Below are 24,054 nucleotides of genomic sequence, written 5' to 3' on the forward strand. Positions count from 1 at the left end.
AGAGAGAGAGGGGGAGACACAGAATCCGAAACAGGCTCCAGGCTCCGAGCTGTCAGCACAGAGCTCGATGCAGGGCTCGAACTCACGAGCTGTGAGATCATGACCTGAGCCAAAGTTGGACGCTTAACCGACTGAGCCACCCAGGAGCCCCTCTAGGTTACTTTGTTGTAAGAATATAGTATATGATACATATACAAAACATATGTCTATCAGCTATTTATGTTGTTGGTAAGGCTTCCAATCAACAGTAAGCTATTAGTAATTAAGTTTGGGGGGAGTCAAAGTCAGACCCAGATTTCGACTGTGTGGAGGTCTGCCCCAACCGCTGCATTGTTCAAAGGTCACCTGTAAATGAAAGCACTCTACAGACTAGGTTTCTATAGAAGCAATATTCTATATTTCCATAGTAGAAATATTATCTAAAGAATTTTATTTAGAGAGGAGAGCTAAGAAACCCCAGACATTGGTCCTAATCTTATATTTTCCAGTCCTTTTACATTTAGTATTTATAGGCTTACGACTGCAGGAGGATTAAAACAGCATGAAGAATGCTTCCATCTTTCCCCAGGAAACAATGGAAGGAATGACGGAGGTGAAGCCCCTCTATTCAATAATGGTGAGATCAGCACTAATTTTGATAACTGAATAGAATTTTGTGGGTCTAATACTTCTTAAAAACTATTGTGTTTTTGAAGCGAAGTCAGCATTATTTGGGTCTGAAGTTAGTACCTTAAATTTCATCTCTCCATGTTCTTCCTTTTCTTTCTTTCTTTCGGAAAAAAAATCCCTTTCCCCTTCATTAAAATCTGTAGTGGCCAGTGTGGTTAGGGACCACTGATTTGAAACGCCATTGTTCACAAACCCAGAAGAGGAAGGTGACCTATTTTTTTTTTTTTTAAGATCATTTGATGTAGCTTTGAAAAATAAGTCAGTCTCAGGAAGAAACAAACAACTCTCCCCCCAAAAACCCCAAAATACAAGTATTTATCCAGAAATCTAATATATTTTCTGAATCTCTACTTGCGAGCAATGCTATTTGCAAGAAACAGAAACTCTTTCTACAGAGATCCGTTCTCCTGCTTTATTTCCCCTCTGAAATCATGAGCCGATGTTTGTGACATCACTGGGTTGCTGTGGAAATGTTTATTTCACAGAGGATTTCGACCTCAAGTGGGTAATTTGTAGGAGGAAGTGTGAAGTCTTGGAAAAACACAATCGGTCTGAATAAAAATGGGCAGCATTTGAAAAAAGAATTCAGAAAGAAAACAATGTAAATTGTCTATAACAGGTTGTTTCAAGTTTTCCTGTGAGGATTCCAGTACTGGTAAGAGCATCTTACACTGATAGGCCCATTTTTATTTGAATTTTACTCACTGGAGAGATCTGTATAAAGTGTTGGGGGGAGCAGGTAAGGAATGGGTTTTTGCATTAGAAAAAACTTTTGGCTACTCAATTATTAAAACTGAAAAGGAGGTTTGGTCCTAAATACCATCTTGAGGTGTGTGTGTGTGTGGGGGGGGGGGATTATATCTGTTTATATTTTTAGAACATACAACAGACTTAAGAGAATTGCTCCATTTAAAGAATTGTGACTCAAGAGGCCTGAGTTTTAGTTGCAGAAGCTACAAAATCCCTTTTCGTCTTAAACTGTTAAATCAACAGAATGCCAAACTAGAGCCTTTCTTCCTGCTGGGGCAGTATTGTCCCCTAAATCCACTTTCCAGTTTTCTCAGCCTAGCCTAGTTTGATGTAGCATTGACTTAGCTTAACTACAGCAACCGGCAAAAGGAAGTGGCTTTGCATTTGGGATGGGAGGAGGCGGCCACGGGTGTGTGTGCGTGTGTGTGTGTGTGTGTGTGTGTGCCTGCGTGTGCGCACGCGGGGGACGAGGGGCCCGGGGAAAGAAAGAAAATCGAGACATAGCAACTGTGTGAAAATAATTTCCCGTGGCTGGAAGAGGGGTCTCTGCACGGGAAAGCAATTTTAGGAATTAAAAAAAAAAAAAAATCTTCAAAAGAGGGCGGGAGGAAGGCTCGCTAGGAGGGTGCGGGGCGTAGCGAGGGACATGTGCGTCTCCGCGGGCATCTTCCTCTCCCCCTCCCCGCGCGCCCACCTGCCCGCGGCCGCACCCGCGCCCCCTGCCGTCCCGGAGCGCGCGCGGCCGGCCGTGCGGGGAGCCGGGTGGAGGTGGGGGGGGGGGGGGCTGCAAAGGTCTGGCGGCGCGGGCTGATTTAGTGGCCGGGGCTGTAGTACAGGCTGTCCCCGGCAGCCGGCGGAGTCAGCGCGCCCACGTGACGGCCCCGGCTCTCCGGTGAGCTCCCCAAACAGACGCACACCCAGCCACACGCGCGCACACACACACGCACGCACCCCCGCGCGCACACGCCCGCCCGCCCGCTCTGCCTCTGCGCCCTCCATCCCGGCTCGCTCATTCTCTCGCCCTCTCGCTTCCCCTGCGGTCTCTCGCTCTGCGCGCACACACCACACACACGCACACGCACACACACGCGCGCACACACGCAGCCGGCACAGGCGGCGGCGGCGGCGGCGGCGGCGGCGGCGGCGGCTGCCCAAGTCAGGACGAACCTCTGTAGGTACCGTCTTGAGAAGGCGGCGGCGGCGGCGGCAGCCCGAGCATCCCTCCTCACCCGGAGAGCGAGCACCGCCGAGAGTTTGCGTTCCCTTTGCCGTTCCCTTCCCCCTCCTTTTCTTTATTTTCAAGAGAATTTGTTCTTCGCTTATTGGTTTAATTTGATTTTGAAAATTTTGGGTTGCTTTTGTGTGTGTGCTTTTTTTTTTTTTTTTTTCTTTCCTCATTTTATTTGCATCCAGAGCATGGCGGGCTGCGGGCTGTCGGAAGACACCTTCTTCTCTTCCTTCTTTTACAACTACGGCTCCTCCTGGGAAACCCCTTCCAACCAGGTAAGGGGTGACTCGGGGCCCGGCGGCGTCGCGCCCTGTGCCCCCTGCCGCGCGCTCACTTGGCACTCGGCGGGGAGGCAGAGGCTTGGGAGGGGGGTGGGGAGGCTGGGGGGCCAAGTGGGTCGCACTGTCTGGGTCAGTGCCAAGCGGCGAGAGGAGGTGCCCCTCTTCCCCAGCGCCAGCTCTTCAGTCTCCAGGGGCGGTCGCGTCCCTCCCATGCCCAATCTGCCTCCCTACCCCCCCCACCTCCCAGCCCAGCGGGAACCCGAGAAAGAGGCAGGAGCCGGCACGTTACCCCGAACAACTCCTGGCAAAACCGGGGAACTCGAGCGCAACCTTCCCCAAGTCGCCGCGGGCGCCGCGCCCCTGTGCGCCCGGCGCCTGCCCGCCCTCCAGTTGCGCCGAGGGGCTGCGGAGCTGTGAGTCCCCCGCGACGTGCTGTTCCCCTTCCACTCCCCCCCGGGCCCGGAGCTATCTCTTTCCCTAAAATGGCTGCAATCTCAAGTGGAGGCGTCCCCTGACCCCGCGGAGTCGGGGGTGGGGGGGCAGAGTGGATGCTCCGGCGCCCATGACCCCGCGCTTCCCATGGCGCGCACAGGCACCCCACAAACACACACACTTAACTTTGATGACTGTGCAATGCAGTCCGGCTGCATCGTGCCCTCGACGCTCCCCGCCGCCGGCCTCTAGGTGTGCATGTCGGTGTGACTCCGAGGTGGAGGGGCTGGGGAAGCTGGAGGTGGACGCCGGAAGGGGGGGGGGGGCGTGGAAGGAGATGGGTGTTAGCCGGCCACGGATAACCTGGAGAGACAGGACTGTGCTCAGGGTCTAGGGGTGCAAAAGCTATTCTGAGAGCCAGAGCGAGCAAGAGAGAGAGGAAAAATGCCTTTTAATTAAATAACTGTTGTAGTCTGCTGCCCCCACCGCTTGTTTGGTGAAAGTCTACAGGCATCTGTCATCTCCAAACTACACGGGGAAGTGGAGCTGGAGTCGAGGGAGGGGAGGTGTGTGTGTGTGTGTGTGTGTGTGTGTGTGTGAGTGTGCACGCGCGCGCGCGTGTGTGTGTGCGCGCGCGCGCGTACACGCGCATGTCCTGGCTGGGGAAAGTTGGGGCCGGAGGAGAGGTGAAGGAGCAATGGTGAAAGGCAGCAGCAACTCGGTGGGCGGTCGGGGCTCCGGGCGCTGGGGATTCCCGAGCCCGGCGGAGTGCGCGCCGCGGGGGGAGCCGGGCGGCGGGGTTGGGGGTGTCGAGGAAAAGAGCTCGGTTCGGCCCGGCTCACGGGGCCGCCGCGGCGTCTCTTCTCCCCAGCCTGCCCGCCAGCCTCGGCCGCTCGCGGGGCTGCCCGCCGCACTCGCCGGCTCTGGCGCGCTCCCTCCCGGGCCCGGGGCGCAGCGCGCTCCTGTGAGCTCCAGGCTGAAAAGCCAAACCCCCGAAGCAAAACAACCGAAAAATGCGCTCCGCCGCCCCCGCATCACCCCCAGTTTCGAAGAAACGGAAATCTCCAAACTAGTAGTTGCCGGGTGAAGCCCTGGCGTCTCCGGCGAGGGCTCCCCAGAACGCGCCGCGGCCATCCGAGTGAATAATACATAAGGGCGGTCCGGGAGCCTTGGAGAGGCTCCTGCCTCCGCGGCAGCAGCAGTGGGAGGCGGCGGCGAGCTCCGGCCAGACCGCCGGGCCGCCGCCGCGGGTGGGGGCGTCTGGGCGGCCCCCGGGAAGCGCGCCCGGCGCGGAGCTGCGGATGGGGCGAGAGGGCTGCCCAGGCGCGTGGAGTGGGGGTTCGGGGCGAGGCAGCCGGGAAAGGGGAGGCCCCGCTGTGAGTAGAAACTTGAAGAAACTGCCAGGGTGGTCGGGCTGGCGCTGGAGTTGGAGGACTCGAGGGGTGCCGTGGCTGCCCACGGCCGGTGCAGGAGGGGCTTTCTTCAGACCACCCCCCGGGTCCTGCGGGACCCCGTGCTCTGCGTGCTAACCCGCACCGGCTCCGGGTAGTCGAGGGCCAACGACCCAACTCCAGATCTCCAAGAGCGGGCATCCGCGCTCGTGTGTGTGTGTGTGTGTGTGTGTGTGTGTGTGTGATTGTCGATGAGTCAGAAACCAACCCCTGCTCGCCTTTAAGGACCGAGACGAGTAGGAATGGCTTGAAGCGCACAGCCCGCACGAGCCCGGCGGGGATTCGGGACTCGGGATTCCTCGGCAGCGCCGCGCCCCCCAATCCCGGAGTCAGATGCGTTAGGATAAGTTTCCAGGCGCGTACCTCCGACCTGTATCTCGAGGCCGCGAAACTCGGGCACTGCGTTCGCCTCTGAAAAGAGAGAAAAAGGATGGAAGGAAACTCGCAGTGAGACAGCTTTACAGCGATGCGAGCTTTGGCAACATCTTTAAGGAGATAGGGAACAAGTCGTTTGTGAGCGTTTAAAGAGCGTAGGGCCGTGGCCCGAATTTGCAAGACTGGCAGTCACGTGCAAACTCCTTGGAAACCGTAGGAGGTGGGCGAGAGGGAGGGGAGAGGGGGCAGGATCGGAGTAAAGGAAAGAGGGAGCCAGAGAAGCGGGGGGGTGGGGGGGGGGCGCGGCATTTATAAAGAGGAAACCTATCGGTTTCCTCGGGTAAAGTTAGTTTAACTTGATTTGGAAAAGCATTTTCCCAAAAGGCAAGATCTTTCTTCTAGAAAGGGAGACTCGTGTTGCTAAGAAAATCGGAAAGAATTTCTGATAAAGCAGCTGGCGCTGCTCTGTGGAGGATGATTAGCTCGCAGGCTGGATTGTATGGTGGGGAGAGGGAGATTATTTGCAATATTGATCTCTCTTCCAGTGGTGCGGTGTGAACTTGACGATAAAGTACAGAAACAAACGAGAGATGTACCTCATTAGAGAAGGGTGCCCTCAAGTGCTACCGAAGCCTTCATCTCTGGTGGTGAACGCGGCCAGGCAGTGCGTCTTGCCGGGGTTTGCGGTTTCCAGCGCGGCCGGATCACCATTTTCCAGGGATGCAGCTGTGTGCCTAAGAACCTAGGTCCTTAGCGCTCTCCAGTTCACATTTGCAGCGGTGGGGCATGGGCACATGACCGAGAAGCCTGCCCCTAACTGTTCTTCGTCGAAAAAGGAAAAACGAACAAACAAAACCAAAGGCAACACTAAATCTCATCTTGGACTCAGGCAGGGCTGCTATGGGGAGGCCTGGGCCAAATTTGAGAGAGTGAGACTTATTCATGATTTTTACCTGAATTCCTGCCAAAAAAGCTTACAAACCCTCCACTCCCTAAAAATAGCTTTGCTCTTCAAATATAATTTGTTTACTCTACCTCAATTAAAAATAAAACCATCTTCCTGGTGTTACAAAGTGCTCATGAACGTAAGGGTTGACTGTACTAAAAAAAAAAAAATCAAGCTTTTTATTTCTAGATCAATATGATGTGCTCTCGACATCTAATACCATGTAAAAGGAGCCTTTTTACAACATCAATAGCAGGCAGGCATGTCTCCCTAAGAAGCTCTTTTCCTGGAATCACAAGGCATTTTGATTACGTTCATTTTCACAAGAAACATGATTATGACACCTCTAGTTATAAACAAGCAAGTGAAAAAAAATAATGAGGATGGGGGCTCTTTATATAGAAATCTAGAAATTTGGAAACAACTGGGGCATTTATTCACTACCGAACCCCAGAACAAAAACAGAAACCCAACCACGAATGATTGTTGACTCGAAGGTGTTCAGGCTTCTCTGTGACATTTTAGCACTCAGGCTGGGGGAGGGGGGATCAGGGTGATATTTTGGGAGAGAGCCCAATGTGTATCAGAGCCGAAACTGCATCTGTTACCATTTAAAAACTGGGAAATTCCATCTTATATCTGAATAGACCATGTTGCAGATCGTTTGCACCCACTTGCCAATGTGCAAAACGTACCATAGTGCGAGTGTGTGTGTGTGTGTGTGTGTGTGTGTGTGGGAAGCATCTGCTTAGGTGGAATTTATTTCTTCGATTCAGATGAAAACCCCAATTAAAGTGTGTATGTGAAATGTCTCTGAGTTGGCTCAGTGCAGCAGACAGCAGACCATTCTTTAATTTACAGTTTCACGCCTAGGGATGGCAGTAGTGTGAGCTTTCCAAAACCCAGCATTATCTTTTTCTGTTGTGCTTTTCAACCTGCAAGGCTCTCCTGTGGTGGTTTGAGTCTCCATCATGATGCGGAAGGTAGAGTGGTCATTACTGCTTGCAGCGTGGGCCTAGGTCACCTTTATTTGGTTGTCACTGTGTGAGCCCAAATCAAGGCAGGCCGGGTCTGTATGATATTGAATCAATCAGTGGGAAGTGAAAAATGGAGCCAATCCACGAGGCCAGACATCTGACGTTACTCACCTGATTGCCCCGTTCTTCGGTTACTGGATAGCCTAACCTGAGTTTGTGAAGAGGCCTGCTACCACCAGACTCGACTCTGCTTCTTGGCTTTTCTTGCCCCCCCCCCGCCCCCCTCCCCCAGCCTCTGCCTCTCCCTCAGATTTTCCAGACTCGAAATATAAAATGGCATCCTTATATGGACACACACTAGCTTTCCAGAGTAGGCAGTGACTGTTTTGAATTTGGCCCTGGAGTTTTGTTAGCTAGCATCTGCAATTCTTTCTACTCTATCTTTTCAGGCAGGATAGAAGTTTCAATGCAGAATCATTAATGGATGTGGGTAAGTTGTTGAAAGCTTGTGCTGACTGCCTATTTTTTTTTTTTTTTTTTTTTTTTTTTTTTTTTTTTTTGGCTCGGCAGAACTTCCATGAATATGGATAGCCAAGCAGAAAGCAGCCCACTGAGGAACACTTCTTTCCAATCCAATCCAAGTACTATAAAGAATTCAATACTCTTTTCTTCTTTCCTGGTTATTTCATAATTCTCAAAGTAGTAACAATGTTTGGATCCACGGAGATGAGCCAAGACTTGGGAATGTCCTGCATGTACAAGGTTGTTGGAAAACCAGTATCTTAAAGTTCCAAAGATACAAACTGGGTTTCTAAAAAATTTTTTTTTTACATTTATTTATTTTTGATAGAGAGAGAGAGAGAGAGAGACGGAGCACAAGTGGGGGAGGGGCAGAGAGAAGGAGACACAGAATCCGAAGCAGGCTCCAGGCTGTGAGCTGTCGGCACAGAGCCCCACGCGGGGCTCGAACTCACAAACTGCGAGATCCTGACGTGAGCCGAAATCGGACGCTTAACCAGCTGAACCACCCAGGTGCCCCTAAACTGGGTTTCTATGCACTTTAAACATTTTTATTTTCCTGAAGATGTGCGGATGAACTGCAAAGTCATTTTTAGGTGTATTTCTATATATTGACTTTAAATACATTTTAGAAGTACATTTTCTAAATCTGGCTCACATGACCCCCGTTTGCCCAACGTTGGGTTTCTCCTCGGTGGATAGAAGAGCAAAAAAGACTTTTGTAATACTTTGGGTTTCTTGGGGGTCTTCCTGTATGGCTGGCTTCCTTAAGGCACCAGCTTGGAAATACTGTTTGCTTTTCCTTGTAAAATTCTGGTAACCTGAAACTTAGGAACCAAGCAGCAGTGATGAGAGCTGCTGTTTTTTAATGCTGTTCCAAACACTCTGCGAGTATTTGAATCCTTTAATCTCCAAGACAACATACGAATTAGGTACTTTTGTTATCGTTCCCATTTGATAGATGCAGAAAATAAGGCACAGAGTTAAATCCTTTGTCTCTCAGTGCTGGGTAGGGGCGAACCTGGGGTCTCCTCTAGCCAGTCTGGTTTCAGAGCTCAGAGTACCAACGAATTCTTTCTCTCCACACTACGTGCTCTGCAGTACAATGTAAGACATCACGTGGCTGCAGGTACATGTCTAGCAAGTTTGTGATGGTGTCCTTCATTGCCCAGCTTCATGAAATAGTGAAGATCGCCTGTGTTTGCCCAAGTGTGTCCATTTTTTGTCTGGTCATTTACATAACCGGGTAAGATTCTCTTTGGTAAATGAGATGAAGTCTTCTGTTTCAGCAAAATCAACCGTAACCACCTGATGCTTTTCTTTTTTCTTGGTGATGGACTAAATGTTTTCAGTTTGCCCCCCCCCCCTTTTTTTTTTTGGTTTGAATGGTTGATTCAGTTTGAGAGATAGGGTCTTTAGATTGCCAGCTCCCAACCTCAGATAATTATGACTTAGTGGAGGACCCATTACAAATATATGTGAGTATCAGTATAACACTCTACAGAACAAATATAATTTTAACATTCATGAATAGAATAGTTTTATAAATAATCACTCAGATGCATCGTGAAAATCCTATCATGTGTGTGTATTTGTGTGAGTTTATGTAGGATCTATGTGTCATGTATTATATGTACGCATATATATATATGTGTATATATATACATATATATATATATATATAGGCATAAACTTACTCTCATTATGTAAGCAAACCCATATCATGTTGAGTTGCCCTGTATACGGTTATATTTTCAATTTAGTCCCAAACTTATCTTTTTCAGCATGGTCATGTTATAACAGGTGTCTTTTGCATTGAATCATGCATCTAACGTTTCTGTCCATCGTGAACCTCAGGGCTTTTCGTGGTTCATCCCTTATATTGTGATTTTCCAAAATACAGTCGTGGGAAGGGGAGGGAAAACATTAAATGTCAGTAGTTACAGCAAGACAGTCTCTAGGAAGAGGGCAGTTTCTCGGTATTTTCACATTCCTGTGGCCCTAGCGGAAATGTAAAAGTGCACGGTTTGCATTGGAATGAGAATGGGGTCACCTACCCTTTGTAGTCATCATCAAGGAAGCAGAACTTCCTTCCAGAGAGACCATAGGAAATCAATGATCACACTTTGCCAGTGAAGAGGTAAATGTGGACAGCAGCCGACATTAAATAAAAGGGCAGCAGAAAAGTGATTTACTCTAGAAGGCAGTGTGACTTTTTGGTCCGTTCGAAGAATTCACGTTTTTGATATAATAATTACATTTAAATAGTTTTCTCTTGGAGAATGTTTGTGGAAAAAAGGAAAGGAGAAATGCCATTAGGTGATGCTACCCGCGTTTCCCTTGAACATAGCTATTTAAGGAAGGCAGAGTGTCTGGAATATGGTCACAGATACGCCCTCCCCTGATTTTTGTCTCAGTAAGAATTGACCTGATTCGTTAAAGTTACTGGATTTCCGTTTGATTGTTTTTAGATTTCGCATAGTCCCTGATGCAGAGGGGAAGCTCGCCGCGGGGGAAGGCTCCCCTCGACAGCAAAGTGTTGCAGAAGAATCGTCCTAGAGGAGAGGCATGGGGTGGGGGGTGGGGGCAGGAGAAAATGGGGAGAGTGATCGCTGACGTCAAGGGAAATGTAAGTTTGGAAGCTTAATGAGATGTGGAAGAGCAGGTGTGCGGTTCTGATATGCGTCCCCTCTTTGGCGTGCACCTCTGATTGCTTTGTGAGCATTACCTTCTTCCGGCAGATTTGAAATCTAGAACTTCAGGTGATATAGCCAAGAGGCAAAAGGGAGCCTTTGGCTCCTATCCGGGAGAATACAGAACATCCGTGTCATCTCTTGCCTGAAAGCGTATCAGAAAAAGTGTGTTGGTTGTGTAACGACAAAGCAAAACAAGAGGAGGCACAAAGAAAAAGAAAGAAAAGTCTCACCAGCAACCCCTACCACAGTTTGCTCCAATTTATTATTTCCAGTAGAAGTTTAGTCCCTAATGTTAACAATGAGTGATTATGATTCTGTAGTTTCGTTTACAGCATAAATTAGCATTTTGTTTTCTGTTACGGCTTTTGGATGAGGAATTATAATGTATAATTTGCTGAAAATAGATGTTATCATCTCTTAGGAGGAGAACAACCACATAAACTTGAACAAATGATAAAAATGGAATCAATTACATTTCAAATGGAAGCAGTTTACAAACCTCCAAATACAAAGTGGCAATAGTAGCTGGTTATTGTAACAAATAATTAGTTTTTTTAAACAACATTTATTGAATTCCATTGACAATTCGGTAATTGTTCACAGTCGACTGTAGCCCTCCCTCTTCCAAAATGAAATGTGGTGTGGAATGACTGCGTTTTATAAACTGCACTTTTCCTCATTATTTAGTGCTGCCCCCAGAATGCGTGTGTATTTGCATAGGCAACCCCTTCTCACTAATAGGAAAATGTTGACTTGAATAAAACGGTGTCACCAGACCTAGTTGACGGCTTAAGATAAACACCCAAGGGCTGATGATTGACAGTGTTTTCAGGTTCCAAAGAAAGAAAAGAAGCAAATAGTTTAAAAGGGTGTGTGCGTGTGTGAGTCTTTGTTGAAGGGGGAAACATTCAAAATGATTTATCAAATAGACGAATCGTATTTTTGCTTCAGCAGGAATTAATTTCTCTTTGCACTGCTTCTGCTCCTTCTCCTACCTTTTCTGTAGTGTCTTGTCTTGTCCTGGTTTATGTGCCGGCTCACCTCCCACACTACCTAGGAGCCTCCCTGGGGGAAGGCACCTCACCTGCCTTGGTTCTAGATCCTTCCTCGTGTCTAGCCTGGAGTAGACACACAGAACAGATGTGTTGGATAAGTGGCTGAAATTTCAGAAAAATATATGTGCCATTACATTACATACAATACTGTATGCCATTACACGTGTCACCTTATTTATTGTTCTTTGTTCCATCTCAGGATGATGAGGGCAATTCTGCAATGTCATTTTTGAAAACGGGAATTTGACTCGGAGAATAAATGAATCCTACCTTCATTTAAGCGTCTCCAGGGAAGAGCGTGATTGGTTTACCATAAGCTCACCAGACCTCTTAATTTTTAAAATGAGAAATTATGAAGTATATACTTAAATTAATAAATTCAGAAAGGATAAAGGGGGAAAAGTGGGAATCGGAGAGCTTTTAATTTTAATTTTAATTTTTTTTTGGTAACTGCTACAAGCTGAGTGGATCATTCATTTTTGATTATTCCTAAGATTAATCTATTTCTTTAAAGTTAATATGCAAAGAAATGTGTTCAACATCACTTTATTTTTAGATCCCACGATTGAGTCTGAAACAAATCAGTGGTGCATTATAAACACACAAGAATGTATCTAATGACAGGAGTCAGGCTGAACAGATGCTAAAATAGATGCTTCGTGTGAAGTCGAGGGAGCTGCAGGAGGGGATGGAAAAAAAAAAAAAAAAAACCCGAAACCTCTAAAAGTTGGAGGGCTTGTGAGGCGAACCCTATGGAGACTTTTTACCTGTGAGATAGGTGCTTGTGCAGTTCAGGGCAGAAGAGACTCCATTTGCTCCTGCGTCAAAGTAGGAATAACGATACCCATCTCCGAGAATACTTGTAAAGATGAAAAGATGCTATGGACTGAGTCAATGCTAGGTCTTCTCAGTCCGTCCTCAAATATTTATAGAGCCCCTGCGATGCGGCAGCCTAGTGGAGTGCCTGCCACGTGGTGGATTCTTAATAAATTATATTGAGTCAATAATAATAGAATCCATGTGTTGAACACTTACTACAACATTCCAGAAACCTCATAAAGTGCCTTATGTGGATTAACTCATTTAGGCATCAGAATAACCCTATGAGGTGGGCACTATTATTGGTATGACATATTACCTGTCACCAGTGAGGCAACTGAGGCACAGAGATCCCACAGCTCGTAAGTGGTACAGCTGGGATTTTTGCCTGTTGTGTCTGGCTTCCCAGCACCCGTTTTTTTTTTTTTTTTTTTTTTTTTTTAATTTTTTTTTTCAACGTTTATTTATTTTTGGGACAGAGAGAGACAGAGCATGAACGGGGGAGGGGCAGAGAGAGAGGGAGACACAGAATCGGAAACAGGCTCCAGGCTCTGAGCCGTCAGCCCAGAGCCCGACGTGGGGCTCGAACTCACGGACCGCGAGATCGTGACCTGGCTGAAGTCGGCCGCTTGACCGACTGCGCCACCCAGGCGCCCCATTCCCAGCACCCGTTTGAACCACCATGCTAGGCTGCCTTCAGGTGGATGAACCAGTGGATGACAGGAGAATCAAAGAGGGATCCAACATGTTTCCTTCGGCATGGTTCTGGAACACAAGCCGGGCATCACCTCTGTGCCGCAGAGAAGCTTAGAAAATGCTTGAAGGAAGGAGCAGAGAATAGTGCTATCTATGGTCATTAGGATGAGGGAGAGTTTACTCTTGCCTGGCAGAATCACAGAAGGTTTTAAGAAGGTAGTGACATTTCATTTGGACTTGGGAAAACGGAGAGAATTTGGGCAGCTGAGTATAATAAGGACGGGAGTGGGGCAGAGGGAGTATTTCTGGCAGAAAGAAAACATGGGAGGAATTTGTCAAGGAGTAGTTGTGAAGGGTTTTTTTTGGCGATTTGTTTTCATTGAAGATTTATTTTGTGCCTACAATGTGGTGTCCCTGCCCTCAAGGAGCTTTAATTTTTTTTTTCATGTTCATTTATTTTTGACAGAGAGAGAGAGAGAGAGAGAGAGAGAAAGCAAGCAGGGGATGGGCAGAGAGAGAGGGAGACACAGAATTGGAAGCAGGTCCAGGCTCTGAGCTGTCAGCACAGAGCCCCACAGGGGGCTTGAACCCATGAACCACGGGATCATGACCCGAGCAGAAGTCGGATGCGTCACTGACTGAGCCACCCAGGTGCCCCTCAAGGAGCTTTAATTTAGTAGGCAAGACGTCGATCATGTGACATATATGGTATGTGTGTAATTTATATCATAGAAGTCTTTTCGTATCTATATCCATACATACACACATGTCATGAATCTGTCATCTACCATTCGTTTATTTATCCATCCATCCATCCATCCTCATCCTACTTATTGATTTATTCATTTATTTTTGAGAGAGAGCACGTGCGAGCATGTGCACGAGCGGGGGAGGGGCAGAGAGAGGTGGGGACAGAGGATCCCAAGCAGGCTCTGCACCTGACAGCAGAGAGCCCGATGTGGAGCTTGAACTCAGGAACCGTGAGATCATGAACCTGAGCCCAAGGCGGTCACTCAACCGACCGAGCCACCCAGGTGCTCCTTTCCTCACTCCCTTTAAACTGCGAGGTGTCAAGAAAGAAAAAGAATGTCTACAGTAAGACCAGGTGAAGGGGGCGAGGTCTGTCCTGAAACTCATGTGTAACTTTGGAAATTTACAAGCGGGGCCTTCCCAGGGTGAATCTCCCTCCAGCGGCTCCCCTCCCTCTCTCTTACTCAGCAAAGGGAAGGAGCTGGCAGAGCTGGATCCTGTGAGTAATCCAGATCCAAGACTTGCTTTCCACCCTGTTCTGTCACAAGCAAGCTAGCTTTGAAACTTCGCTGGAAAGGGAGGGTCTATGCATCATTCAAAATCCACTCTGTTGACAACGTCAAGAGAACAGTTTAACTAGTAAGTCAAACGTAAGATTTTATTTTGGATCTTCTTGAACTTTTAATAGATTCCTAACCTTTTTCTGGGTTAAAATGAGTCACCCGACCTAGAGAGTAAGATAGCATCTGAAGTTGGGGCCACACTCTGGGCCTGTGCAGCTGTGCTAATGCAATCTTCTTTCTTTGTGTGATGTCAGACCGAAAGGCTTACATAGCTTTGTGAAAAGAGCCAAAGAATTGTAAAAGGGGATGGAATCATCTTTACAATGTTTACCAAAGGCTTGTTATTTTCAGGAAGTAGGACTCCATTGCTAGTGGATTTTTTGATCTGCTACACAATTGCATGAGAAATAATTGAAAAATTATTTCCCCCAATTAAACTAGTCCTAACGACCACGTTGCTAGAGAAGAGTGGGCTGATTCCTTGGGTACATGCGCGAAAGTGAACATGCTCGTTCATTCTTCCGAGATTTGGGCCGTATCCATTCTTTTACTGTACTAGGATAATCAAGTGTGATGATGTTTTTGGGGAGTGTTTGTAAACTGTAAAGTTCTTAGTCATTATCATTATGGTGGAAGGAGGGTATGCTTTCCGAAAAGGGAAACCATTTTTGTATTATAGTAGCACGGAAAACAGACCCAGAAATAAAGTAAATGTTAAATAAATAGACATTATTCTCACTTAAGTAGTTATTTTTAAAATGCTTGCTTACAACGATATTAAACGTTTGCTTTGTGGGGCCTCACTCCAGGAGCAAGGACTAAATCTGTACTAAATCTCTTTGCCTCCGCCGTAATGGATTCCATCAAGTGACCTCTCAAAGCATCCCAAACAAGCATTGACTGAGGTCATTTCAGGCTAATGAGTCTTCCCCAAGCATTCCTTAGTTGTTTAAATAAAGTAATTAGAGAATGTCCTATAATATGAGAGCCTTCGGAAATACTCGAATAGCCCTCCTTTCTGGAGAATTTTGGGAAAATGCCTCACAGATTTGGGCATATATAGTAAGTAAGCCTTTATTTTAATGTTTAGTTTTGAGAGAGAAAGAGTGGGGAGGGGCTGTGAGAGAGGGGAAGGGGCGGAGAGAGAGGGGGACAGAGGATCTGAAGCGGGCTTCGTGCTTGACTGCAAAGAGCCTGATGTGGGGCTCGAATTCACGAACAGTGAGATCACACCCTGAGCCGAGCCGACTGAGCCACCCAGGCTCCCCAGTGAAGAAGTCTTTCTAAACAGTAAGCACTGCTCAAATGCTAGTTGTTACTAGTGCTTTTATGCCTGCATTGTATGTAAATAGCTAGCTTTTTTCTTAGTTGATTTATAAGTGCTGTGTGTTTTTCTTTTTTTTATAACATTGTTTGCACCCCCCACAACATTAAACACACTGTTGAACATGAAATAGGTGCTAACTAAAATCTTTATCAATCATTTCAACAGAGAAATAAACCTGGGCTCGTTATGGGAATTTCAAGATATCAGCCCCTAATTCAAAAATGGTCAGACCATGGAGGGGCAGGAATGTTCTCCTTTAAGCACCAACCCCAAAGGCCCTTTCCTTCAAAATTAGGACTAATACCTCTGTTGTCCTGCATTTTCTTTTTTTTTATTTTTTATTTTTTATTTTTTTTCAACGTTTATTTATTTTTGGGACAGAGAGAGACAGAGCATGAACGGGGGAGGGGCAGAGAGAGAGGGAGACACAGAATCGGAAACAGGCTCCAGGCTCTGAGCCATCAGCCCAGAGCCTGACGCGGGGCTCGAACTCACGGACCGCGAGATCGTGACCTGGCTGAAGTCGGACGCTTAACCGACTGCGCCACCCAGGCGCCCCTGTCCTGCATTTTCAAGTGCAGGGAATACTTTCCTCTTTTATATTTTGCTACCTAATTAAAAAAATATGTGTGTAAACTTGTTTTCTAGGGCACTGTTTTTGAATATCATCTGCCAGGAAACTGATAAAAACATATCATTCATTTTTCTTATCGATAACATTTTTGTTTTGGAAAATTTTCCTAAGAAAGTAAAGAAAAGAGAGGAAAATCAAAACCGTACATAATGCAAATACCTAAAGATAGTCACAGGTGATATTTTAACATATACGCTTCTCTACTGTGTTCTTAGCCTTCAGATTTCATTTTTGAATTGGTATCCTATGTATTTTTGTAACCTGATTTTAGCCCAATAAATCATACCCAACTGCCGTGCAGTATTTCATATGCCTTTGTGTCCCTTTTAATGGCTCTGTAGTATTCCATTGTGCGATTATAGGACAATTTATTTTATTTTTTTATTAAAAAAAATTTTTTTTTAACATTTTATTTATTTTTGAGACAGAGAGAGACAGAGCATGAACGGGGGAGGGGCAGAGAGAGAGGGAGACACAGAATCGGAAGCAGGCTCCAGGCTCTGAGGCATCAGCACAGAGCCTGATGCGGGGCTCGAACTCACGGACCGCGAGATCGTGACCTGAGCTGAAGTCGGACGCTTAACCGACTGAGCCACCCAGGCGCCCCTAGGACAATGTATTTAACCATCCTCCTATATATTGGGTATTTAGCTTGTTGCCAATTATGACTGAACCTGGGGGCATATCTATGATTATTTCTTTAGGGTAATACTGAGTGGTAGGACTGCCAGGTCCAAGGGCATAAACATTTTAAGACTTTTGTGTTACTTGCTTCTCAGAAAAGAAGCACCAACTTAACACTCTGAGTAGCCATTTGTTAAGTTCCCAGGTGGAGGCTATTATATAACGAATCCTCATAGTACAGTATTTTCTTTGCCTGTTTGGAAACTTCAAAATAAACCTTTTTTTAATGACTATATCAGTCAAGAGGTTATACTCTTTTTTTTTTTTTTTTTCCTTTTTGAGAGAGAGAGGGAGCACGCATACTTGTGCACATGCATGAGTTGGGGAGGGGCAGAGGGAGAGGGAGACAGAATCCTAAGCAGGCGCCACGCCCAGCGAGGAGCCCAATGCAAGGTTCCATCTCATGACCCTGAGATCATGAAGAGTCAGGCGCTCAACCGACTGAGCCACCCAGATACCCCAAGACGTCATACTCACAACAATGATGACCTTTTGTCTTCAGCTTTTGCAAATCCTCTGGGCTACGAGAACAAAATGTGGGTTAGGTGACCCAAGCAAATAGTTTATGTCAAGAATTTAAGTCTGGTTATCAGATGAGCACATTTTTCTCTTTTTCCAGGGCCTATCTCTGCAAATATCTACCGCCTTATGTTCTGTTGAGATCTAAAGAGAGAAAAATCTTTCTTGTTCCTCTCACTGAATTACTTAAACTTCAGCACAAGGAATAAGCCTGGACTGTAAGCAGTATGTCTTGTCATTCCAGAGATAATTCCAAGGGAAGAGGGATGTTGACTACAATGCACTCATGCGTCGTTGTTGTTGGTCTGGTCTGGACGCCGACAAAACAAATCTTAGAGATATTCATGACAATAAAAACTCTTGTACAAAAGTCAGCACGATTAAGTTCTGTAATGAAGGCCATTCTCATTTCTCTCTGGCTTTCCCCACTTCCTTTCTCAGATGACCTCCTTGCGACTTTTCTCAGTAGGACTTTTTTAGGACGCTTGGTCCATCGGCAGTATAAACACCCTTTCCCCAAATCTTGCCTTGACTGAAATTTCATTCCTTTCTAAGAAGGTGCATTTTGGGGAGGGGGCAGCAGTCGTTCATTTGTTTACATCCCTTAGGCCCAGGGAGGCTGTGGCCATTGTTGCTTCCAGAACATTATACTATCTCACAAGACTGTATGATCCCTGCATAGCCTCCAGTGAAATTCCCATCAGACCTTTCATCCCGGCCATCTTATCATGTTCATGTCACTTCCCTGTGTCCTTCAGGGCCCAGGACCTGGCTCATGTCTCCTCTCTACCCCGAATGCCACCACCCAATGATCTTCAGCATCTGTGCATGGGGAATGTACCCAGTGGCTTAGCTTCCAAGTGGCAGCCCAGTCACGTCGCCCACACCCTGGCCTCGTCCTTTGGAATGGCTCTGCTTCTAGAAACTTAAACTCCAGTGTAATCATCTATGACTATAGCCTCGTAGCCTTCCTGCTCCCTCACCCATTTATCTGCAACATGTCTGTCCCTGTACTACTCTCCCTTTTCCCCAGGTCATCAACCATACTTTCCCCCCACTCCTTTAGCCAGCCCAGATCCTAGGATATGTCACTTTAACCATTCTCTTGAGAAAACCTCAAAGCCCTTCATCTCTTGCCCTTCTGCATCTGTCCGTTAAATCTCAGTCTTGGATCCGTCCAACCAACGGCCTTGGTTTGCTTCCACAGGCAAGCTTTTGACTTGCTATTGGAAAAACCCAGTCATGTTAAAGAATGCTGCTATAATTTTATTGTCCCCCACCTCAGTGCCATTCAAGAAGCCTTGTTTGGATCATCGGGCTCACTCACTGTCCATATCTGCAACTGCAGACACTTGCCCACCGTCAACAACTCCCCTGCCCACCCTGGCTCTCTTCCCAGGTGAAGATTTGCGATTACCCAATATAAGTTCCGTCAGCTTTTGGTCTCCTATCTGGAAATCTCCACCTTTCCAGCCCCAGTTTTCCTTGAACCTGTGGATATCATTCCCTCCCATTCTCTCCGGGATGTTGAGCCATTAGTTATGCCTTTGTGACTCCACTTAGGAATAAATGTACCAAGATCTCTCCCAGCTTGAAAAATTTCTCCATCAACATTTCACTTCCCTTTAGACGTTGTCTGTCACCTTTTGTTGAGTGGCATGAAAGACCCAGCTGTTGTTGGGGGCCATCCATTTTAATGACGTAAATCCACAGCTTCTTGGAGCACAGGGGCAGTTAGTGTTCCAGGGCAGGGAACCTGTTGCCAAGCTCAGCAAGAGACTTGTAGACACTCACTGTTTCCAAATCCTCCCCTCCCTTTCACTTTTTAGTGCCCTTTAATAATGGTTTGAGCCTCCACTACTTTGCTGAAGCTCTTCTGGCAATGACTTTATAATTCCCCATTGCTGGGGACTCATATTAGTTTACATATACGTTCTTTAGACATTTGTGTGACTTTGAGTCTGTTGAGAAATTCCTTTGGCTTCTGTGGCATCTTCCTGTCTTTCATCATGTTTCCTCCTCTCCCTCATTGACTCTCTTGCTTTGCCTGACCTTTGTCGTTCCTGGGGTCCCACCTGGACCTCATTTCACTCTGTGCTTGCTCTCCTGTGGCAATCTACCCACCCATGAAAATCAGTGACATGCATGCCTTTGTCTTTCAGATTTGTGTTTCCAGGCAAGATCTCTCTCCTGGGCTCCAGAACTGTTGAACCAACTGGATATTTGACAGTCCTATTGATATTTCAAGCACAACATGTCAAATATGTCCTCATCCAGATTATGTTGCTCTTGAATTCCTTATCTGGGTAAAAGGCAATAATACTCATTGTACCTCTCAGTTAACTCTTGCAGTATACCAAGCCACCCAAAACTTGGGGGGTTAAAACAACCATTTGTAAGTGCATAATTATACGGGTCAGGAATGTGGGCTGAGATCAGTTGGGTGGTTCTTCTACTGGATTTGGCTAGGTTCAATGATGCCTGTGGTCAGCTGGCAGTTGATGGTCTGACTCCTATCTGTCAGAGGGCTGGCTGTTGGCTGGGCCATGGGGGTGACTGAGCCATGTTTTCATGTATCCATCATCCGGCAGGCTAGCCCATGCTCATTCACATAGCAGTGATCACAAGGTTCTCAAGAAAAGTGAGAGAGAGGAAGACCAGAGGTTTCTTGAAGCCCCTTGCTTTCATTATAAAACATTACTTCTGTCTTATTCCGTTGGTCAGAGAAAGTCACAAGGCCATCCCAGATTCAGGGAGTGGAGGAACAGATTCTACTACTGGAAGGGAGGGGCTACATGGTCACGAGGACCACATATGTGTTTGGTGGCTGTGGGAGTGGGTGGGTGGGAAGGAATTAGATTGGCTTAAAGTGGTTCATGCAATGGTAGAGGCCTGGCAAATCCAAAATCGGCAGAGTAGATTGGCAGTCTGAAGACTCAGGGAAGAGTTGCTATTTGATTCTGAAGCCCATCTGCTGGCAGAATTCTTGCTGAAGAGAAGTCAGTCTTTCTTCTGATGGGGACTTCAACTGGATCGGATAAGCCCCACCCACATTATGGAGGGTAACCTGCTTTACTCAAAGTCACCAATTTAAGTATTAATCTCATCCAGGGAACATCTTTACGGAAACATCCAGAAGAATGTCTGGATGCAGGTAGCCTATGCAGGTACCACGGCCCAGCCAAGTTGACACATCAGATTAATCCTTGCATGGTCCAACTGTCTTGGTCCCTGAGGCACTTCGTGGTATAGAGCAAAACGACTGGAATTTAGGCAGAAGGAATAAACTAAAACAAATAGTCACTGACCTACAGACATACGTAGAGCAGAGTCTTGTTGAAAATGCTGTTGAGGTCTTGCCTAATTAAGATGTTAGCCAGCCTTTCCGAGAGATGTTCTGTAGTCTGAAAAGGAATTATCATGTGATTTTCTATAGCTAGAACAGAAAATAGGATAAGCCCGAGTGTTTAAGGAAAATTTGAAATCACTGTTCGATGGTGAACTTAATTCCAGTCGATAAGATACAACACAAATGCAGATACTTGTTCATTTTTATGCAAACACGAAATCAAAGTTTATGATATGTACTGGGAAGGGGTATTATAGATTAAACAAAATCATGAAAATCAAAGAATTGTTTGATTAGGAACCCAAGCCGAAGTGCTGATTATCGTAGCTCAGTTATCATCCTTTACTGTTACTCTTAGATCTGTTTGTGATTCTAATCAAATTCCCTGTCGTTTCTTGTCTTTGAGCAGACTCGGAAAAGTTATGACAAGAAATAATTCTTTCCTCAGAGAGTTTTTGGAACCCGAAAAAGTCTTTCATAACAGAAGAGATCTTTGTTAGGTGGTCATTTGAAGGGGTAGCAACAGGCACGGAGCCACATCTCCATTAAGCCTTAAAAACATTTTTAAGGGTGAGGAATTTGGAGCCAGCAAATTTTTTGTTTTTTTCTTCAAATGGCCAAATATTCAGATGATGACGTACTGTTTTCAAAGATGTCTGTAGGCATCCGGTCCAGACTTAATATGCAGGCTTTATGAAATCAAGGGAAGAGAGAAAGGTTACTTGTAATGATGAATTTAACACAGTGGTTATTAATACTGTCATTGTTTTTACTAGTGAGTATAATTCAGGCTTTCGATTCCTCTATTTGTGCTGGGAAGAAAAGAATCTCTGAAACACTGATGTCTTCTTCCCGGGAAGGTTTGCATAAGAAATCTGCCTTGCTTTCAAATTTTGACCTCTGCAAATTGAAAGCTATTCAAATAGAGGTTCTGAAAGGAAATTCGAGAATAGCGTCATGGTGAAAGGTACGGTATTTTACAACCAGCTCTGCAAGGTACTAACCTTCAGTTTTTTGATCTACAAGATGACACACGTGAAATGCTTAGGGCGATGTGTGGCATGTGGGAAGCGCACAGAAGCCACAGGAATGATGTTAGTCTAAAATTGGGCAAAGGGACACCAACGTGGTACCTGCGAACTGATGCTAACCAGATTTACAGGAGGCAGTTGTGGGGAAACCATGGTATCCATTTGACCTCATGTTTCTCTGTCCCTTTCTTGATTTGTTCCCACAGACCATGTTGGTGATGAGGTAAGTTTCAAGAAGATATTTTCTAGGAACAGACACGTTTATTCCTTTGTTGAGAAGCCCCACGGCCGGCTGCACACCAGTCAGGTCATTTCTAGAAGGTCTGTTGTCCGCTTCAGATTTTAATATTTCTTTTCCCCGATTTGCAAACAAAGTGGAAAAAATTGCCTATATACTTGCAGGGAATAAAAACATGTAATACCAAAGAAAATTAGAAGGCAAAACTCTCGAATAACATGATTCTTCAGAAAATACAATCCAATTATAGGAGACAGGTAATATCCAGTTTTTTTTGGGTTGACCTATAATAAATGCAGATTGCTTAGTTATTTAACATAGAGTGGTATTTCAACACCAAATGGTGACTATTATTTCCATTATCAGTGGGAAAAGTAATGTTAAGGTAGAAATGAGTACTTTGGGCTTATAAATGGGAAAAGGAATCTTTTGAGCAAAACTAGCTGAAATATTGTAACTCTTTGGATCTCAAGTTAGAGGAGTGTTCTTTCAACGAGTACTTCGGGAAGCTTTATCCTGTTCCAGGCACTGTTTTAGAACCTGGGTGGAGTGCAGTGAGTAAAGAAAGAAAGGTCCTGGCTTTGGTGGAATTTATAACCTGTCGGGGAGAGGCAGAATGAAAACACAAGTACATGCAGGCACCAGATAATCTGTGAAACGATCAGTGCTGAGAAGATTATGGAAAAGGACCCTGTGATGTGTCGACAGTGAGCCGGCTGGTGTGTGTACCGTGGGGGGGTGTTCAGGTTGGGGGCTGCTCAAGGGGAGTCCCTCACGGAAGCCTTGGTGGGGCTCGGGGAGGTGGCTGTTCCCGGCTGGCTGGCGTGGAAAGTGCTTCCCATGTGGCTGCAGCAGGGCAAGTGAGGGGATGTGGCTGAGATAAGGAGGGAGGTAGCAGACCAGATCCCAGGAGACTGCAGGAGTCACGAGAGGAGTTTAGAATTCATTGTCAGTGCTACGGGAATCCCCTGGAGATTTTGAAGCAAGAGAGGGACATGGCCTGCTTTGTGTTCTCAGAAGATCCCCCTGGCTGCTTTGAGGAGGCTGGGCGAGAACGAATAAGGGGAAGAGTGAACCATTGGGGCTCTTGCGTGATATGGATGAGAGAGGTGGGAGATGCAGGGACTCAAGGGGGAGAGTCGTTTCCCCAAAGAATATGGGCAGCTGCCTCCATTTCCCATCGTGGAGAAAGGCCACCTGAGTGTCTGGTGGGAAGATGCCAAGACAAAGCTGAAGGTGGAGCCTCAGACGCTGAGCAGCGGATGGACCGTTCGGGGCCAAGGCACGGCCCGCTCTTTCGTGAAGTGAGTGTTGGAAAGTGTGGAGCAACGGTATATCCATCCAGTTATATGGGAACATATCGTGGTGCGGGTCATGGAAAGAGTCAAGAAAATTTGGCATGTCCCAAGTTAAGTAGCGCGTTCAGAGCCGATGTCCGTGGTCTTTGGTAGCGAGTTGGCTTCTAGTGGAGGATGACAGGTGTCACTGTCGTCGACACGCTCTGCGGACCCTTGTAAGTCCTCTGGTGGGTTTTAAATGTCTAAATGAGCAGTGCCCGGCTGGCTCAGTCCGTAGAGCATGAAACTCTTGATCTCGGAGTTGTAAGTTCGAGCCCCACGTTGGGTGTAGAAATTACTTAAAAATCAAATCTTAAGAAAAATAACTAAGTGAGCAGACCGCTCTTGTGTCCGTTGCTGTAAAGAACAGTCGCCCCTGTTGGAAGAAGGGCTTGGTGCTGAAGTCTTCAGAAGGTCATTGCCTCGGTTGTTGTGTGGGAAAGGATGTCTTCTGGGGCTGTTTCGTGCCAATGTTTCCTCCTTTTGTTTGCAGGGAAGAAAACCCACTACACACACCCCCACGCCCCCACGCGCCGCCCGCACCCCCACCCCCCCCAGGGGTTGGGTGGCTAGCAGGTGTAGGTGAGGATTCAGACTCATTATGGGAATCTAAGGTCAGGAAGTGAAGCCACATGTCATGCGAAGTGGGACGGAGCGCTGTGCAGTCGAGGCAGAGGCTGCTCGCCCCTGCTGTCTTCGGAGCCCCTTTCTCCCTGACTCGTGTGGCT

General features: G+C 46.6%; 1 protein-coding gene across 1 annotated transcript in view; it reads left to right on the forward strand.

The window, feature by feature from the left end:
• Positions 1-2,812: 2,812 nt before the first annotated feature.
• The window catches only part of PPARGC1A (PPARG coactivator 1 alpha), a 655,796-nt gene continuing 634,554 nt past the window's right edge, over positions 2,813-24,054 (forward strand). The window contains exon 1 of the mRNA XM_045474383.1: positions 2,813-2,922. The gene's annotated coding sequence lies outside the window, so the exon portion shown is untranslated. The remainder of the gene's footprint in view (positions 2,923-24,054) is intronic.

This window comes from Leopardus geoffroyi, chromosome B1, assembly GCF_018350155.1.
Source record: "Leopardus geoffroyi isolate Oge1 chromosome B1, O.geoffroyi_Oge1_pat1.0, whole genome shotgun sequence".
In the NCBI taxonomy this organism is placed as follows: Eukaryota; Metazoa; Chordata; class Mammalia; order Carnivora; family Felidae; genus Leopardus; species Leopardus geoffroyi.